The sequence below is a fragment of the Dromaius novaehollandiae genome, chromosome 1 (assembly GCF_036370855.1).
Source record: "Dromaius novaehollandiae isolate bDroNov1 chromosome 1, bDroNov1.hap1, whole genome shotgun sequence".
In the NCBI taxonomy this organism is placed as follows: domain Eukaryota; kingdom Metazoa; phylum Chordata; class Aves; order Casuariiformes; family Dromaiidae; genus Dromaius; species Dromaius novaehollandiae.
In genome coordinates this window covers 69,793,277-69,813,310 of record NC_088098.1, presented here as the reverse complement: position 1 = coordinate 69,813,310, position 20,034 = coordinate 69,793,277, and the positions used below count along the sequence as shown (strand labels likewise).

The window sequence follows — 20,034 nt, the reverse complement described above, 5'->3', positions numbered from 1 at the left end:
CACTCTACCGCAGTTTGGACCCAAAGCAAATCCAGTTTTCTGAAAAGAACAGCATTTCCAAAAAGAATGTTCTCTAATTGCAGTGACAAGGTACTAAGAGTAAATATAAATAGCCAGGTACTATAGTGGATTTTAAGGAGTATTATTTCTCTTATTTCTCTGCAACAGATGGGGAAATTAAGGCAGAATATGTTAAAGAAGTTGCCTGAGCCATTCAGCAGACCAGTGGCAATGCTGGGATCAGCCCAATCACCCTGGTGCAATGGCAGCTGAGGAAGAGAGAAAAGAGAAGAGCTTTAACACTTCAGATGACAGGAAGAGAATTAATGTTCTGATGTGGTGTTTTGTTGACTCTTTTGTCTTGTCATGTACAGCAGAAATAATGTTCGTAAGATTAAACTCACAGCAAACGGCTCTTATGATTATTAAACATCTCAGCTTCAATTTGACGTTTCATCACCTTCCAACTGCCCACATCAAAATGATTTTTATATGTATTTGAAACAAAAAATTTACAAAATATCAGCCCAGATTTAAAAAACAAACCCTTAAACATGTTAGAAAAGTGCATTTTAAATGACACTGAAGAAAAAAGAGAAAAAATACTGTCCATTGCCCATACGCAATAATTAATTTTCATCGGGGTCCTTATTACGCATTAGTTTTTACGGAGCAACAAAACACAACTGTATGCTATTGTTTAAAAACATTTGCTGCATATTCCGTAACAGTAAAGGCTGGAAATATGTGTAAAGGATAATACACAAAATGTACTAAATGTATTCTATATTATGGATCCATAATACAGAATGCAAATGATTCTGACTAAGCATTCACAGGAGACAGTCTTTAGGGTGCATGCTGTGAATGTATATTATGAATAATGCATAAAACTTGGCTAAATCTTAATGAGTCCATTGATATCCTATGGGGTCCACAGGAGCCTCAGATCCCAAAGCGTGTCAGTGGCATATTACTCTCCTCCCCCACTTCATTTAAAAACAATACTTTCTTAAAACAAAGGAAATTAAAACATAAAAGAAAAAACCCTCTGCTCTGATTTAACTCCCATATGATGGCAAATTCAGAGACAGACTGGAACTCTGACTTCCTTCATCTTCTTGTGTCTAGATGTTCCACGTTGAACCAATGGCATTTGACATATGAAAGTTCTGTAATGTTACATCAGGTTTGGGACATGATTTACTCCTCTTTCCCAAGACTATTTACTAAGAGGCTTCTCTGCACACAAAGAAAGAGGATAAGAGGTGACAAGCATCTCTATTATATTTTGTCTCAATTCTTCTTTCCTAATCCCCTTTAAGTGCAAGAATTAATGTATAAGGAGACTACAGAACACATGGAAAAAAAACCCCATGTATAGTTGACTAGTTTGTCAGAGCTACTCCCAAAGAAATATACAACTAAAGGATAATTGGCAATGGGTACAATCATGTGGACAAAGAATCTGATCAAATAGAAGCATCTGACATTTACAGCTTACATGTAGAGAAAAACAGTAAGGAAAAATTCACTCTTGAGTGAACTTGAAAGGTTGTACCCTTCTATTTGAGTGTACAAGTATACCATATTCACTAGGAAAAAGAAGTGTTGGCATCAAGCCCCGACTTCACTTAGAAGTGTGAAGATAGTTTTTGGGTGTCATGCGTTTGGAAATAAAATAGTAGATTTTTCCTATAGTATAAATATGAAGAAAATAACAGATTAAGTTCTTGTTTATTTAGGGCTATAAGTCTCCAAAACTGTACAAATGGTAATTAATTAATTCTTGCAACACCCATACGTGATGATCAGTCTGTATAACCATCTTTAAACACGTGAAAACTGAGGAACAAAAGGTCGAGTGACTTACCCAGAACACCGAAGCGCTTCAGTGGTGGAAAAGGACTGGAGCTCACGCTCTCCACGCTCGTTGCCATGCGTTCAGTCCCCTAGTTGGGATGGCTAATGCCTGTATGTTTAAGGACCACGTTTATGCCCAGCCACGTGTTTGAGGGTCAAGGCCAATACAATCCTACACATGCAGTGCTGAAATCAACTTCAGAAATCCAACCAGAGCTGACTCTGCCTTCCAGATTCCCATATGTGTAGGTGTGCATGCGTGTGCACATGCGCACACACACACACACAAATACTTCCAACATGGATAGTCTACTGACTGGCCAGCCCGCTGAGGCAGTAGCCAGAACTGCCTCACAGACCAAATATGATTTTCATCCTCTGCACCAAACCACCCTGCTTCCTACGATTAGATCTTACATGTAAAACTTTCTGCCTATATGCATTGCTATGGGTTCACGGACCAGGTAAGCTCTTCTGATCCTGTCCATATTTCAGCACATGAATCTGCTACACTGAAATAACCAGGAACACCAGGAACTCTTTCTCTCCAGAGACTGAGCAAAGACGACAGTTCCCTAAGAGGAACTGTGTGCCTGCTCAAAGCAGGAGGAGTGGAGGGAAAGATGGAGGGGGGGCTGCCACAAAAGAGCTCCTCCACCCCGAGGGAAACTCCATGGGCAGCAGGAGCAGGACAGGTTCAGGAGAAGTTCTGCCATGTAATAAAATTTTGCTCAGAAAAGCAGGAAAAAATACCAGTTGCTGGCAAATTCTGAAAAACAAGCATTTTTTTGGTTTTGTTACAATCTTCCTTCTCCCCTCACATGTGTTTCCAGTGAAAAATCAATACCAGAGAGGAAAAAAGTATCTGAGTGTTCAGTAAGCATTTCTGATTTTCAGAAAATTTTCTTTTTAAATTACAGTTTTTGTTTTGTTTCTACCTCTCAGAGCAAAAAAAAAAAAAATAAAAAAAAAATAAAAATGTAATGTTTTGTGTGTGAAAATATTCAAGAAACATTCTTCATGAAAGTAACTGATGAAGACACTTTAGCTGGGTCTACAGGAGAATCTGGCATGAAATGTACACAGATAAAGCATGGGCGCATACATACAGATCTTTGAATGGAGCTGTCTGTATTTAAGAATAAATACACATAATCTCGTTTTATTCCATTAGGATAGTCTTTTCTTTTAATGGCATGTGAAATTTTTGTGCAGGTAGGAAACCTAACTTTTCTGAAATCTAACTCTAATCTGATCTAAATCTAAATCTTTTTTTTCTTGGTGCTGTGTAAATTTGCCCCTTATATGAAGATACAGGTCTATACAGAGAGATAAACAGAGATAGATATTCTGAAAGAGAGCAAAGGTCAACCTTTAACAGGAACAACACTGTCAAACTACTTTACCTTTGCAACCCATCCTGCGCTACTATGCTTACTGCTAGAGATAGCGGCAATTGTTTCCTTGTCTCCTCACCCCTCCCAGACACCAGGAGAATAACAGAGAACGAAGTCTCTCGGTAGCACTCTCCTTCTCAGCAGGAAGCTCAAGCGTTTGTGATATCCATTTTGATACAAAACCTAAATTAGGCCTCTGGAAATAGGTAATGCATAAAAAGAAGCATTTTTGTGCCACAAGATTATTATTATAGGTTACTGTTAACCCTTGGGAGATGGAGGTGAGTCCTGCAGCTCCCTACTGGGTTGAATATTTCCTGAGAAAACACAGGCACTACCTAAGCAGATATTTCAGGTATGTTTCATGATAAAGAGAACAATCCTGTTGACCCGTCATATTCTGATAGCTAGTGTAAGTGTAAAAGCATTGCCAGTTAAACAAAAAGGATCAGCACAGCGCGCACATGCTGCAATCCTTTTGTGCTACGATAAGATTTTAAAGGACCTGGATACACGGAAAACTGTGGTATTACTAGTGCAGAGCTCAAACAGAAAATTCACACTATATTTGGGAAGCACCCAAACTACATTCTGCCTCTTAGCTCCCTAAAATTCTCCCCTACTGCAAAGTTTTCACTGGGTCCCATACTAGCAGAGAGAAGTACGTTTTTTCAAAAAGATAAAAAATTGAAACCTACAAACAAACTGCAGTTTGCAAGTTATAAATCACTGTGAATGAAGGTATCAGGGCTGGAAGTCTGACTGATTTATCTCAACTTCATGATTTTGAATCATAGTTATACCAATCACATATAAACATTTTTTCAGAACCATCGTCATCCCTTAAGTTAGAAGAATTGCTCCATAATTCAGATCCAGTGAACCACACTACTTTGCACTAAAGCTACACCACCTCCTGTTGTGATACACGTTGGCCCAGCATTACTCATTGCTTGACTTACTTCCTTAGCAAAACGAACCATACCGCAAATTCAATCTGTTATCTGCCTACATGATTTAACTCAAGTTCAGCTTATCCTAAGCACTTCTTTTTCCTTCAAACATGTCGACTTCAAAGGGCTATAAACTGTGTTCTTAAATGCAAAAGCAACTGCATGTCAGTAACTTTTCCCCAAATTTAAATAAGTATTTAATAAAGTATGGTAGCTACTTTTGAGGTTTGAGAAAAATGGAACTTTGTCGTAACCTGAAAACAAACTGGATCTCAGAGCCTCACACATCCTCACATTTAAATCCTTGTGCATTGAATACCTGTGGGAGAATGAAGGAGAAGCATTCCAATAACTACACGTACTATCAAGTTAGACTGAGATTCTCCTGATAAATTTTAAACCTTATAGCACCGTCACTCAAAAAGCCACTTACTAAACAATCACTGCACATCACCACAGAAGCCCCGTGGGAGAGAGATTATTCAGCAGACCAGGATCACTACGGCACTGATAACCAGAACTTAAACCTTTGCACCCATATGTGGGCAACCATTCCCATGAACATCCTCACATCATCAGCACAGTCTGCATGAGCTACAGCTCACTAGCAAGAATAAGGAGTTTTCACATTGGCCTAGAGATTTGCCTACTGTCAAAAAGAGGCGAAGAGAAGGAAAGAAACCAGAAGCCTTAACTGCTGCTTCTCAACTCTTAACCAGTAGGTTTGGCATTGCTTTTCCTAGACAGCCTTCTTTGTTTTAGCTGTTCTGACATCTGCGCATTGCATTTGCTGTGTTGTGCAAGCATGACTATTTCCTAAGAGATAAATAGAGATCACCAAGCTCACAAAGCCTGACACAAACAGAATCCCTATTCAAGCCTCCCTAGGTAGCTCAGACCCCGTCCTTTTCATTTGCAGATTTAAAGGGAACTCTGTAACATATGAAGGGGAGAGAAGGAAATAATTCTCGTAAGGCAAAGGGAAGGAAAAATCTCCCTCTCTCTCACAAGTATTTGTTTTTTAAACCAGCTATTTGAATCATTCCTGCTCATAGACAGACCCATTTCTTCAGCAATGGAAAAGCAATACAAGCTTTTTGTCATTTGATCCCCCAAAACATTTTGTAATTTAATGTGAGCAGGCTCCTCACTGGGCTCTTTGACAAAAGTTTGCCCACATGCCTTTTAAAGTACATACCTGATTTCGCCTTTGTCTGCTAAGTTCCTTTTGCAGCTGCATTCCCAAGAAAATGTTTCTATACCCACTTCCCCCTGTCGTTTCTATAGTCTGCTCAGAAGTGGATTCATTGCTGGTTTTCTGCAGTTACATTTCTTCCTCAATTGATGCTTCTTTTTATTTATTCTGAAGTTTCCAATGTAAAACAAACAGGAATACCACCTTTCTAAAATTACTACTATCCCACTGTCCTCCAATGTAACATTAACAAGAGGCAATATTCTCTAAAGCTATGAAGCATATACTGCCCTAAATTACATTGCAGTTGCTGCCCTGAGCTCGCACATTTTTGAATAGGAAGGCTCCCAGGGATCTCTCTCTCCGTTCTGACTGCATTTACTGCTTTAAAATATTTTTAACCCAGACACTGAAGTGCCAGCCTAGCAGCCCTTCATGCTAATCCTAGCCTGGGTGGCTGTTCTTAAGGGAAAGCATTCAAAAATTGTAGCAGTGCATCAACTTTGACCCTTTTCACTTAAAACATGAGACTTTTTTTTAAAGGGAAAAAAAAAATAGAATCCAGAGGGAATCACTGAACTCTGACCTGCTTAAAATTAGTTTTGTTTTAGTGCCTGCGTGGTGACTCAACAGGCCAATTTTCCAGACACTTAAGACTTTTCTGCTCCTGAAGATTCCAGTTCAAGTCCTGGACTCTGCTCGCCGGGGTCGGATCAGAACACTTTGTTCTGTGGCTTCAAGCAGTGAATTCCCAGATCGCTGTACCCTTGCCAGAAGCTGGCATGCTTGGTAATAAGTAGGGCTGTAACCAAGCTAATTATTTTTTTTAATCTGTGAAGAGTTCTGCTTGCAATACATATGTTAGACTGAAAGAATTTCCCTTCAAAATTCAGCAATCGAGAAATGTTTATATGGCTCTGATAAACATTTCATGATAAGCTGGATTCTTTCGGGGGGGAAGGGGAAGATGTGTACTTTGGTCTTAACAGTGCAGCAAATAATTCTCAAATAGGGTCTGGCTGAGTGTATTCATCTCACTGGGAGCAACTGATTTGATTTTTTTAATTCTGTCACAAGCATTACGAACACTAAATGAGTCACCATAGACTCCTATGCTGCAAAAAATAGCATCACAACGCTTCATTTGCTCTTCAACAGGACTTCAAGTATGGTGCCTGGTATCAAAAAAGCCTTGTCAGTTAACAAATAAAAAAATCCTAGGAAATGAAGCCCCAACACAGCCTCAGACCAATTTATTTCCTGCAGAAAGTTCTCACTGTCCAGCAAAGTAAAGCTCATCTAAAACAACAACTGTCCTTAATCTGAACACAGTTATTCTATTTAGTGTTATCACCAATGCTATAGCAAAAAAGAGGTTAAGAAACTTTCCCGGGCCGCAAGGCAATAGCGCCAAACCCAGGAACAGAACCTAGGTGCTGGTCTGTATTAAATGGCATCTGTTACATTTCCATCCCTGTTTCACAGTGATTATAGAAAGAAAAAGCTCTGCCAACATCTATAATCACTTATTTGACAGCTGCTAACCTAACGAACACGAAGGCAATTTATACACAATGCCCTAATCTTTCTGAATTTGATCATGTATGAACACAGCACTAATATTTGGTCCATTATCATTTGGGGGTTTTCTCAGTAAGAATGTAGTTTTCTTCCTTTTTCAGAAAGAAAACAAGCCACTAAAAGACAGAGCTTTAACACACAGTCATCGATATGCTGTTCTTACAAATACAAAATATGTAAAACGGTAATAACAAACAATGATGCGTGCTGTTCTATGTCAACAAAATGACTGTCTTTTGCCCTAAAAACCCTCTTTCAACCTATACAAGAAACCTCCCAGGACAGACAGTCCTGGCCTTACACCCTGAGAGATCCCGGCCAGGAGAAGCAAAGGGAAGTAAATTCCCAACAGAAAAATGACACTGCTTTCTGAGCATCTTCCCATTATTTAACCTAAAGATCTGCGTGCCTCTCGTGATCACAGCTGCCACAGGACCTCAAAAATATCCAACTAGGTTAAAAGCTGTCTGCAGACCCATATTAAACAGCAGTGTCTGATGTGAAGGGTTTTCAATCGCCAGTTGGGCAAAAGCAGTGCAGAGTGCTCCACGACGGATGTGGAGGGTCGACAGTACGGCGTGCCCGGCTGAGGGAACCTCCCGAAGCACCACTGGAGCATTTCCACCACAGAGCCTGCGGCAGGGGGGACGTCGATATGCTATCAGGAATTATCACTGTGCCTTCTCAGAGCAGTACTGTCTTTGGTTTGAAACGATGTGAGCTAACTAGGTTAATCATCACCTGGAAAAATTATGCTGCTGAGAGCTTTTTGGATACAATGGAGAAGGTGAAGAAGGCTTTCTTCACCTCCTACACAGCCTGGGCTTAACTCCGCAAAAAAAAAATTTGAACCGCAGTCAGACTCAATGTCAGACTTTTGCCAGCTGAGCTCCCTCTCACTTCCTCAGTTTCAGGTCATCTGAATACCCTGACAACCTGTGAGGATAAATCAAGCACAGAAGGTGTTCAGGAACTAACCTCACACATCAGGTGTTTCTACAAAACCTAGGTGAAAAGCATCCCAAATTCTAAATCCTCAACAAATGTATCACACTGACTGAAAATGGTGGGCTGTGACTTAAAATACAGCCCCAGCGATTTTATAAAAAATGGAATGAGACATCGTAAATCTGGGAAGAAAGCAGGGGAAGAATGAATACACTGACGTTTTTTCCTCTGGAAGATGTATCAGTTGCATGAAGCTTCCACTCACTGAGGCTTCCTCAAACAGTGTCCTCTCTTTTAGCAGCTCTGATCTTAAAACACTAGGTAGCAACACATTAATACTGACAATCACCAATCACAAGGCTGGAAAGGACCGTTGTGATCTTCCAGTCAGGCCTCCTGCCTGACACACATCCCAGAACCTCACCCAGGAATTTTTGCACCATGTCCATGACTTCTGTTATAGCATAAATTAATGGCCAGGAACCCACACAAAGTGCATGTTGGAATAATGGCACTGGTCCTCATCTTGTACCGAGAACATTTGTAACTGAATACATTTTTGCTTCCAGTCTGCCAGGCCATTCTCAGTCAAATTCACATGAAAACAATTTAGGACTTACATACCAGCAGCCAGGTGACGGTATCAGTGGCAAACTAATATCATAGATGATACATGGTCCTATAACCAGATAAAACACACTGTATTGTTATTTAAAAATTGTTCATGTTGACTGATTATTTTTAAAAAAACTATCTGCACTGACTCTTTGATCTGTCTCAACACTAGCAAAAATAAAGCTCCAATTCAGCAGAGGACTTAAAGCATGTGCCAAATTTTAAGCACAGAAGGAGGCCCGTTGGCTACAGTCGGACTAAAGTGCTTCAAGTCAGGCACATTCATAACTATGTCAGGGCCAAAATCCCTGAACAGCCATAAAAATGCATCCAAGGCCTGTGCTTTGCTTCTGGAAACTTTATTCTCACTTTACATATAGTCAAAACCTGACAAGAGCTCACTGTCGGATTATGCAGGAAATCTGCAAGTTTCACCAAGGTGTGATCTTATGCTTTTTCACACATTATTGTATCATGCCGCGCCAGAACACTAACGTATGCACAGTTCTAAAATAGCTTGCATTATTACAGCACAGCATTGAAAAATGTACTGAAAATCCAACAAGCAGACCTCCAGAGATTTGCTCCTCAGTCACTTGCAAACTGATAAGGGGTCACAATTGCCTTTCTTACCAAGGGGGAAAAAAAAAGAAACAAAACAAAACACTCGACATTCCAAAGCCTTTTTCCCCCCTTTCTCCCTCTTCTAAATGAAACTGTCAATTGTCAAATTTGTCTGTGGTCACGTTGGAGTGGGAGAATGGGATTTAATAACATTTAACTGACTTGCTATCAAGAAGGAAACATATTTTTCTTCTCTCAAATTTGAAACCGACACTTTCTTTTTTTTTGTTGGCCTACTTTCTTTTAAGTCGCTTTTCAATTATTTATGAAAATGCAATAATGCATTACTTTGCTGTGCAAATGTTTAGAAGAAGGAGATAGTGTCTTTCAAGTGAAAAAAACATACATGGGTATATAGGGGTTTATTTAAAAGCAGGTGATACTTAAAAAGAAAAAAACAAACCTTTCATTTCCCCCCTCAGATATCCCTATTTTCTTTAAACTGTATACTTGATTTAAAAAAAAAAAAAAGAAAAAAAAAGTGCAGAGCTCCACAGAAAACCCTCACTTGTTCCTCTCCAAAGCAGGATAGGGAAAGAGAGCTGTAACAAACAAAAACTCTAAATGGGAACAGTATAAGGGGCCAAAACAAAACCTGTTAAGACACTGACAAGTCTCCACAGTTTTTGAATAGCGAGAAGAGGGCAAAATCTTGCCCCACTAAATCAAGGAAATCAATAGCAAAACTCCCAATGATTTCTCCCACATTTTTTTAAACGGTGTTTTTTGAAACAGCTGGTTTTTGGAAACAGCTGTGTTCCCAAGGCCATTAAACACCAGTGAACACTGAGTGCTGAACTTCCTTCTGCTCCTGTGGAAATCCCACATGGAGGTACGCTCAAGTGGACGTTCCTTCAGAGGGCTCACCCTCTCAGGGTTTTAGCACGAAGAGACTAAAATGAATTGCAAAGTCTCCCTTGATGGTAGTGGGTGCAAGGCTAGGCCCATAATGGTTCTCTCTCACTTCTCAAGCTCCACTTTCACATGGTCTAACTTTGGTCTAGTGAGAATAGTCTTCCCCATGATGATCAATGGTGAGAAGGAAGCTCTTGCTCTGCAGCACTTTATCTAAAGGAGCCTCCCTCTTGGTATCGACAGAGCAAACCTAGAAGGATCGGCTTTACCAGGTTTAAACTAGCCTTTGGGAGTACCCTATGAACAAAGATCCCATATACATTCATATTCTTGACCAAAACAGAAAGCATTACAAAATGAACGTGGATAGGTTTAACAGCAACTGAAATATAATCAGCAACAGAGAAAGAAAACACACCAAAACAAACCACAAGCCACCCAGACAGGCGGTGGAACCATGACGATTTTCCAGACCCAGCTCAACATGACCATGGTCACCCTGACCTACTGCCAGCCCCGGGCCCCTCCACGCAGGTGGCTGGATCCAATGACTGCCGGAGGTCCTGCCTAACCAACATCCCTGATTCTGTGAAAGAAAGCAAGAGAAGCCAATCTCTGCTAATAATAACAATTTAAAATGCCCACAACATCATTCCTTAGAGCCGGGATCTGTGTAAATTCTGCAGCCTCTGGAGCTCCTGAAAGATACCTCTAATGCACAGTTGTCACAGTTCATGCTGGCTTTTAAAACATAGGAGTAATGCTTATGTACCTAGGTAACTTCGAAGCCCCACTTTTTTTCCTCTCTTTTGTAAAAGCAACTTAAGCACCTAAATCATCTTGAAGGTCAACAGGACACAGTCTAAGCTACCTTCAAAAACAGGCCTTTGGCTGCATTGAAACCTCACTCCTTTCTAACTCAACCCAGCACTTATGCAAATGTTCGCATTTCGCTGAATTAAAATGAACTAAATCATGTTCCTAAAGTTAAGCCTATACTTACATATTGTTCTTAATTAGGGCCATAGAACACACTTTTACAACTTGCAAGTCATATTCTGAGTTTGTTTGTAAATGGGCAATTTATAAATAGTGATGAAGACAGAAAAATTTCTAAGCACCTTAAGCTTAGAAAGAGCAAAACTTCTAGTGATAAAAATAATTGTATCAAGCTGTATGGTTTTACAAGTAAGTATTTTCCTTCTTCTCACATATAAAAACTCAGAATTTAAAATTAAGCACAGCAAGAAGAAAAATCCTGTATGAATTTCTAAAACTTTACAGCATTGTGCAATGGTATTTTTCCCTAAAGCTTCTTACTGCTACTCTTTATGCTATATTTGTGTGCATTATACAGGTGCTTACGTATAGAACTGCTGCTGATATTCATGCTATTTTACTCAAACTGGAGCACCTTTACTTCCAACGTACTTTTAACAACTGGAATCTCTTGTTTTCTCCATTTTCTATCCCATTTCTTCTCGATACTTCTCACTATGAACCACTTTCCCTACCAACACAAAGCATCACCTATTAAAAGAACAACAGGGAGACTTGCAGTGTAAAGTGGAAGAGTATGACTTACTTCCCCCCCTTTTTTCTACCTCATAAAAACATATCATACATTGTTGTCTTTTGAAGACAACTTATGTAAAGTGAAACACTGGTCTAATGACAGTTTATGATGGGGCAAGGGAGGAAGTATCCAAGTAATTTAAAGTTCCCAAATGTGCATTTTGAACATATTAGTAATCTACTACATGTATTTTTACAGAATCACATCCTCAAGAAATTTTACTGAATCTGGGCCCAAAAGAGTAGAGAATCTGACTTCCCTTCTCATCCTGTGAGCTGCTGGCAGAACATATTCCAGTTCACACTGGTGATACACCGCACAAAATTTTACAGGGCTGTTCCTCTACTACACTTTTCTGGCAGAGAGAGGCCTTCAGTTTCCAGAACTGTCAATTGCCTTTCAGAAGCACTAAATTCACACGTACATATTTGTACATATTCATCAGCATTTACTCATGTGTAACCTCTCATGAGAATTAATATTATTCCCCCACAATTGCAAAACTTCCATCATCCCATCCAAACTGATACTTACCTACGGCACCCCTGTTTATAGGACTTCCTCATTATATATAATTTCAGGTTTCAATTGGAAACTGTTTTATAGAAGTGACAAGAACCTCAGTAATTTCCACTCCTGCTCTGTCTTTTTTGACTATCAGCAGAATGCATGAAACTGATGTCAGCAACAGGTTTCAACGGGAACTAAAAAGCTCACTGTACATGTGTGGATACTGAATGAGTAATCTATGCATGACTTGTAAACCTGAACTAATTAATTGTCCTAAATTTGTAAATCTCAACCATAACATACTTAACGCACCATGGTGCCACTATAAAAACGCTCATTCTCATGTATCAGAACAAACCATTTATTTTTCTCAGAATCACTGTCCTACTTCCAGTGGCCATTCACAATTACAAACATAAAAGCAATCCCAAGCACAGATGAGAACTCAGTATCTGACACTAAACACACTCTTCTCCCAGACTTGAATTAGTAAAACAGAATATTGCATTAACACATTCACTCTTCTGTGGCTACATACACTTCTCATATATTTTACATACAAGAGCAGATACATTCAGTTTATTATTAAATGGAAGTGGAATAGATACATACACTTCATTTCTTCTTATTACTTATGCATTTGCCTATATTTTGGTATGAGAAGCATGATCTTTACTACCGTAGCGTAAGCAGAAAACTCATTTCAGTGAAAACACACCTGTAGCTTACTGTATGTACACATAAGGAAAGCACATGAAAGAGCCACAACAGCTGACTTTGCCTGGGAACCTTAATGTCCCTAAGCACCTTCCAGAGTAAGTGGAGAAGAAAACACTCTAGCAGAGTGCCATTTGGTGGATGAATCACCGTTACAGAAAAGGTATTTCCTCTACATCCTTAAAGAATTCATTAATATGGAAGTTAGCATCTGCCTTTAATTCAAAAACTGCTCTGAAGTCACCTGAAAACTGTTCATTTTCTTCTCTTTTCCAATGGTTTCTGAATTTTTCTCAGTATAAATCTGCTTCATTAGGACTAATCTCCTGCTAGAAGGTCAGCTGTAACATTAGAAATGGTGTTCCCAGCTAAGAAAAGCAATTGTTCCATTCACTGACCAAAGACACTAACTTAGCCAGATAATTGCTTAATTTTTTCTTCTAAACAGACTGTAAAATTAACTTTTAGATCCGTATTAAGTAAATACTTAATTGGTTAGCTGAGGATTACAGCTGTGTCCCCCAGCCCTTGTTTTCATTAAACTGAAAACTTACTCATATATGAAGATTTTATAGCAGTGTAAGAGGTAGCCTCCATAATCCTAGTTTAGAACTTGTACCAGTTTAATTAAATATGTCTTTAAACTGACTGCTACAAAACACAGCATGGCAGTCTTAATCAAATTTAAACCTGTTCTATTCATATACCCCCTACAGAAACGAAAGATACTGCAACCCATATCTACATCTATTTCAGAGCCCGCTCAAGGCTTCTGAGCAGTGCAAACAAAACCGAATTTTGCCCTCCCCTCAAAGGTGAGGCCAAAGCAACTTCTCAGCGCAGGATGGAGCTATTATTGCTCTGGTATGAGCAGGCGGATTTGCCCCATCCCGCCAGTTCTCCTATTATTGAGGCTTTTTGCTAACCTAGGCAACTCTCTACCCTGACCATGCCAAAGACCAGTGCTGAGAATCTGGTTTTAAATTAAATTAATTAAAATCACTGTCACTAAGAACAAGACCTTAAAAACAATTTTACCAACAGTCCAGGAGGTGCTCTGAAGCATCTCCCTCGTAGCTGACTAGTTAAGGCAAGTCCCCCATACAGCAAATCAAAACCTACTGAACAATACATTGGCTTTCCCAAGACCCTATAGACTCATTTCAAGTAAAACAGGGATGACGCTGCCAGGGTCCAGGAGACTTCAAATTGAAATCACTGTGCAAGAGGATATGATTTTCTTGGCATTGTATTTCATAAAACTCTGTGCTCCTTGCAGAAGGTATAAAACGCTGTCAAATTCCACTGGATATTTAAGTCTTTTCAATTTCTGTAAGAAGATGCTCACAAATAAAAAAGATGGCTTACACCTTCTTCGTCGTTTACCAGATTAATACAGTACTAATACAGTACAGACTTTCCTTGTATTTTGACTATACCCATTCAAAGGATCGAATACTCCTACGTGATGCATAATTTTAAATAGTGTATGATTTTTTACTTGAACAGATTTTGCAGCAGTGAAGAACACTATCCTTACAGAGTAACTCTGACCCGTAGTTTTCAGGCAATTCACTTCCTTGAAATATAGGTAAATACTCTGTTCCTTAAACAGAAGGACTCAGAACACACTCCTGATCACAGAATATGCTTTTGCTTTGTCATCAGGATTTCTTTTTATTTAAAAGAACAACAGGACATGGGAAAAGACAAGACTTCTGTTAAAGGACAATTCACTGAAGGGTCTTTTAGCTAGCAATTGTCAGCACTGCTCAGGGCCAGTGGATCAAATTTAACTCTAAAAAGTGCTGATGGTTGTGTGAGTCATCACAGTGGGAGCTGGTGCTCTGGGCCATTCAAGTTCAATTTTTGGTGTTACCGCTGGCTTTAGGAACTGGAATCTTGGTGAGCAAAGATTTGCTCGGTATTTGATGCACTGGGTAAAGTGGCAGTCTTAAAATCACCTGCCTCCCAAGCAGCTAGTAGGCCAGCAGGAGGTTACTAGGAAGAGAAAGTAATTGTGCTTTGTGCCTCTGAAAATAGCCAATATTAATAGATCCTCTTGTGGATTACCAGGGTCTCAATCTACATTTGCAGCTCAAAGAAAAAGAGAGAGGCTGAAGAAGACAGAAAATAAAGCTGTCAGAAATATTAGAGAAGACTCTCCTCAAGCTGTCATGAAGCATATGGTCTCCTCATCTAGCAACGTGTGCAACATGAAGCATGTGTGCTCAGTGAGCAAAAAATTTGTTCAGACAACGCACTTTACATATAGAGAATATACTGTGTAGACGCCTGTGTATGTGTGTGTGTTCTAGAAGAGATCTGAGCCACAGAGAAAGCACTGCAAGGATGACAATCTTGCACCTTCCTAAGATGTCCATCTTAGCAAGCAGGAGCAAGTGAAACACAGACTTGAGCTGCTTTAACAGACTGTACACATGTAATCTGATATCAGCTTTTTCTGTAGCCTCCACTCTCCACAGAATGCCAATGAACATGCAGATTAATCATATAATAATTAGAGGTAGGACATAAATTTAAGGTCTTGGTCTTGACCGGAATTTTCTTCTCTGTTACTAAATTTCACAAAGGGAAACAGATTTGGATTCAAATTCCTCTAGTCCTACAGTCTGGTCACTAACCTGAAAGGAAGTTTTCTTGATCTGGTCTAAGCACGCCTTGAAAAAGGCAGAAAGCTCCCAAAAGCTCATAACACTTCAGTGCCACTGAACAGGAGCTCGTTCGTGTTTCAGGCTTAAACTAGTACGCTGTCTAAATCAAATTTGGATCTGAACTTGACTACGCCACGGTCATCTCTGATGCCTTGAAGAAAGGAAAACTGTGAGTATAAAAAAGTTTACAGTACAGGAGAGTTCATAAACTTTACAAGGGCCACTCCCACGGCTTAAGGCCCAGTTGCCCTCTTCCTTTGCAAGCAGCCCTCCCGCTGCCTTCAGTGGGAGTATGGCTTTGCCCATTCAAGGAACACACGAGTGTTCTTATGTAGAAAACAGGGGAAAAAACCTTCTTTGCTAATAGGAAAAAAATTCTTATAATAATACTAATCTATTTATAATGGTCAAAAAATATGACAGCTTACAACAGCGTCACAGCAGTGCTTTGGCAATACTTTAGCATACTGTTGTATTTTTAGAAGGACTGTTCATTTACTTTCTCCTAAATGCTGGAATTCTTATTTTTCAACAAATGCTCTATTTTTTGGTATATCCATATGTCAACATCACAGTATTTTATATCAGGGTAAGTATGAACCGCAGGCAGAAACAAAGCTCCCATATACATGTTGCATTACAGCAGCACTGTCAGAGATGCCAAGTCTCAATCTCCTCCTATGCTTTATGTAGTGATAGTTAGCTACGCTACTTATAAACCTTCTTGGAATGTAGCGGTATATATTTATGATGAGTAACAGAGAACTGCTGTTTCTTAATCCTGAACACTAAGGAACTATCTCATTGTAAACAATATATCTGACAGTCTAATGATATTGCTCAACCTAACTGGTTTTGGCAAGTAGTACATAAGATAAAGGTGCAGCAATATGTATGTTTAAGCACTTTTCTATTTTCTCAGCATACAGACCTCAGAAGTGTATCTTACCATTTCAGAATTCATTAACAAACTGCCTGCATGCTTAACTGAAAAACAGTAAGCGATCTGTAACTCTCACCTACTGCTACGAGATCACAACAGGACAATTACAGTCCTTAAGAACCTCTACAACTTGAGCCCAAACACATATAGACAAAATGTATATGCTTTTATTTTCTTTCCAAAAAGCATGTATTAGCTTCCGCCACTTACAAAAACTTATACTAGGCTAAATTAGATACATGTGCACACACATGTTAACTGAATTAACTTGAAACAGTCAATACAGCTCAAATGTCCATCTGCTTACAAAAGACACTTGCAGCTTTCAAGTCGTGTACTCCCTATAGCGTAACTCTCAACCCAAACAGTTTAAGTTCAACCAGAAAGCTCTGCTGCAAGACTTCCATACATAATGGCCATGTGTTTATCAGGTTCTCATGTTCAAATTATGTCAGAATAGACATGCTATCTGTTCACAAAATGCAACAAATTGATGCCAGCCTTTCCCTTTTCAGCTGGAGAAGCCTCATAAAACAAAGCTGGCTATAACCTTGCTAGATGTTATAGCTAAATAATACAAAAATTCTCCCCTTGCAATCCCAGTTTTATAGTTGTAAATAGTATGTTCTGCAGGATGAAGAAACCATTTCTGAGGCAATAATGTATTTTCTACCACTGGGAAGGATTAAGGGGATATAAAAGTAGCAGCAGATACAGTAACCTTTCTCAGGTAAGTTTCAGGTGATAAAATATTTTGATGAGGAGCTGTGTATGAGCTCCTGATGTAAAAGAATTTGATTTTAAACCTTAGCAGCTCACTTCAGCAAGGCTGTAGGCACCTAGCTTTATTTAAACTGGGAGGAGAGAAAGCAGGATGCATTATCTCACAGTTTTATGATGGGAATAAAACATCTTTTTTTTAATTTGAGTGAAAGTTAATACCCCATTCTTGGACAGGGATGGAGCAAAATGGATCTTTATAAAGAAAATCACTTCCTCTCTTAATTTGAAGATACAGTAAACTTTCTTTTTGCAAGAGTTAAGCAGCAGCAACAATAACGAAAGCTACCTGTAACAGCGTGTGATACTAGACTCTCAAAGAAAACAGTTCTCATCAGACACCGCACTCTAGTCCTCCCGGGCGCCCCTATTCTATTGTTGTTGATGATGATGATTGAAATGTTGAACGCCTCCAAATCTCCCACGTGCCTATTTCGTTGGCCTGCTGGTTTAAAAAAAAATGCTAGAGGCCATTATTCATGAGCAGTAAGAAAACAAATCACTCTTAGACCTACTCCTCTTGCAGATTCCCACACTTATTACCCAAAATCCCACAGCTTTCTATTGGTTCTACCCTTGACCAAAGTACAGCGCGGAGGCAGCATGCCATCCCCTGGGAAAATCCGATCACGTCCCTCCCGACGAGCTGCGCTGGTTATTCTAGGATCGCAGTTGCGTTAGAATAAAGTCCCTTAACTTTTCTGAAAAGGCAGAGCTCGCTCCCAGCGGCAGCGCCGGGGCCAGCCCGATTTGGCGGGGGCGGGGGAGAGGAACCAGCGCAGCACGCCGGGCATTGCACTAGGAGAGGATTTCTCTCTCTGACCTGTTTTCTTTTTGAGAGGAAAGCAGCCGAAACGAGTGAAGCGAGAAGCGTTTAATCCATTTCGGAGAGCCGCCCTCCCGCCCGAGGAGCGGCGAGCTGTGCGAGCTGCACGGAACGTGCCTTTCGGAAATATGTAAACAGCCTCGTCCCGCCGCCCTGCCGGTGCGAGCGGGCCGGCTCCCCGCGCACCGACACCCGAACCCCGGCTCGGCTGCCCGCCCTGCCGGCGGGGGCCGCGGCGCAGCGCCCCGAAACCGGCCCCTGCCCGCGACCCCGGCAGCGGCGCTGCGGCGGCCGCTCCGCATTCCCGCCCGCACGCAAGTAGAGGCAATTACAATAATTTAAAGCTTCCTGTCTGCGCGCTCCGCCGGGATCCGCAGGGGCGAGCCATGCCCGGGCACCGCGCGGCGCGGCGCAGCCTCCCCGCGCTGCCCGCCGCCGCGGGGAGGAGGGGGCGGGACGAGCCGTGCCAAACTTTGGGAGGTGTGCGAGCGCCCGGCGGGCGGCCCGGCCGTGCTGACAGCCCGGCCCGCCGCCGCCCCCGCCGCGGCGTCCCCGCCGGGGGTCCCGGCGCCGCCTCCCCCCGCACCCCGGTCCCGCCTGGCCGAGCCGCCGCGGCGGGGCGGGCGGGGGGACCCCGGGGCGCAGGAGCAGCCCGCCGCCCGCGCCGGCAACAAACAACAAAGTTAAAACGGTTCTGTTCGCGCACCTACCCGCTCTCTTTAATGTCTCCTCCGGGCGTGGGGCGCTAAGTGATACACTGGCTGGGGTGGGGGAGAGGGAGCGATGTGGGGAGGGACCTGGAGATGGGTATTTGGTTGATCTCTTCCTTTTTTTTTTTTTCCCCCTCTCTCCTCTCGTTCCCCCCCTTCCCCCTTCTCTCTCTCTCTCTCTCTCTCTCTCTCTCTCAAGGACGAGGTGAAATCCCTTTGCTGGTCATGAGGCGGCTTCAGAGACAAACAACACAATGCGAGTGCAAATAACAAAAGGCAAAAAAAAAAAAGAGAGAGGGAGAGGGAGAGAGAGAGAGAGAGAGAGAGAGAGTGGGAACAATGGGGGAGGAGAAGCTCTCTGTGCGATGTCTGGCCACCTCAGACACCCTGGGAAGGAGGAGGAGGAGGAGGAGGAAGGCGAGGCGGCGGCCGCGGGGAGGGGGTGCGCGGAGTCCCCCCTCGCACTTCAGGTCTCTCCCGATCCCTCTCACCCCAGCCCCGACCTCCTTCCCCCGCCGGCGACCGCCCCCCCCCTCGGCCATCCCGGCAGCGGAGCCGGACTGCCAGGGGCGCGACCGTTACCCGCCCGGTGCGCGGTAACGGTCACCGCCGCCATCGCCTCCCTGAGCGGGGGGGCTAGGGGCTGCCGCCACTCAAGGGAGCGCTTCAGAGAGGGGCAAGGAGGGAGCAGGACGGAGCCCTCCCCTGTTCTTGTCAACTTCCCACAAAAGCGGGAATTGTTGCTGCTCCCCGGGAAATCATTACCTGAGCCCCCCCCCCCCCCTTCCAGGGTAGTTCTCCCCCCACACCATGTATTTGCTAAGAGCAAACATCCGAAGGCGGGGGGGGGGTGGGTTGTCCGCAGGAGCCTCCCACAACGCCAGCAACTGTCAGAGCGGTGCAAGCGCGCACACGGCTCACGCGGAGCCGCCGCTGCAGCCGGCCTCTTCGGGAGCCTTTTTATTTTATTATCCCCCCGCCGCCCCTTTCCGCAGCCTCCTTTCTTAATTTGCGGCGTGCACGGCTGGATGCGGTCCCCCACACGTGTATATTTAGGAGCTGCTCATAGGAAAACGAAAGCAAAACTGAAGTTGGGGGGGGGGGGGTCTTTCGCCGCTCTTCCCCGCTCTCCACAGGCGGAGGAGGCGCAGACAGCGCCGAGGCGGCGGCGGTTGGGGGGCCGGCGCGAGAACGCGGCCGCACGCTCTCCAGAAAAAGGTGGTGCGTTTAAAAATAACAGCCGCTGCCGCCGGCACCGGCGGGCTC

At 42.3% G+C, this 20,034-nt stretch overlaps 1 protein-coding gene across 2 annotated transcripts in view; it reads right to left on the bottom strand.

Moving 5' to 3' along the window:
* SOX5 (SRY-box transcription factor 5) overlaps nt 1-18,916 on the bottom strand; it is a 651,412-nt gene extending 632,496 nt beyond the window's left edge. For both annotated transcript variants that reach the window (XM_064515931.1, XM_064515936.1), the window contains exon 1: nt 18,769-18,916. The gene's annotated coding sequence lies outside the window, so the exon portion shown is untranslated. The remainder of the gene's footprint in view (nt 1-18,768) is intronic.
* Between the last annotated feature and the right edge of the window lie 1,118 nt (nt 18,917-20,034).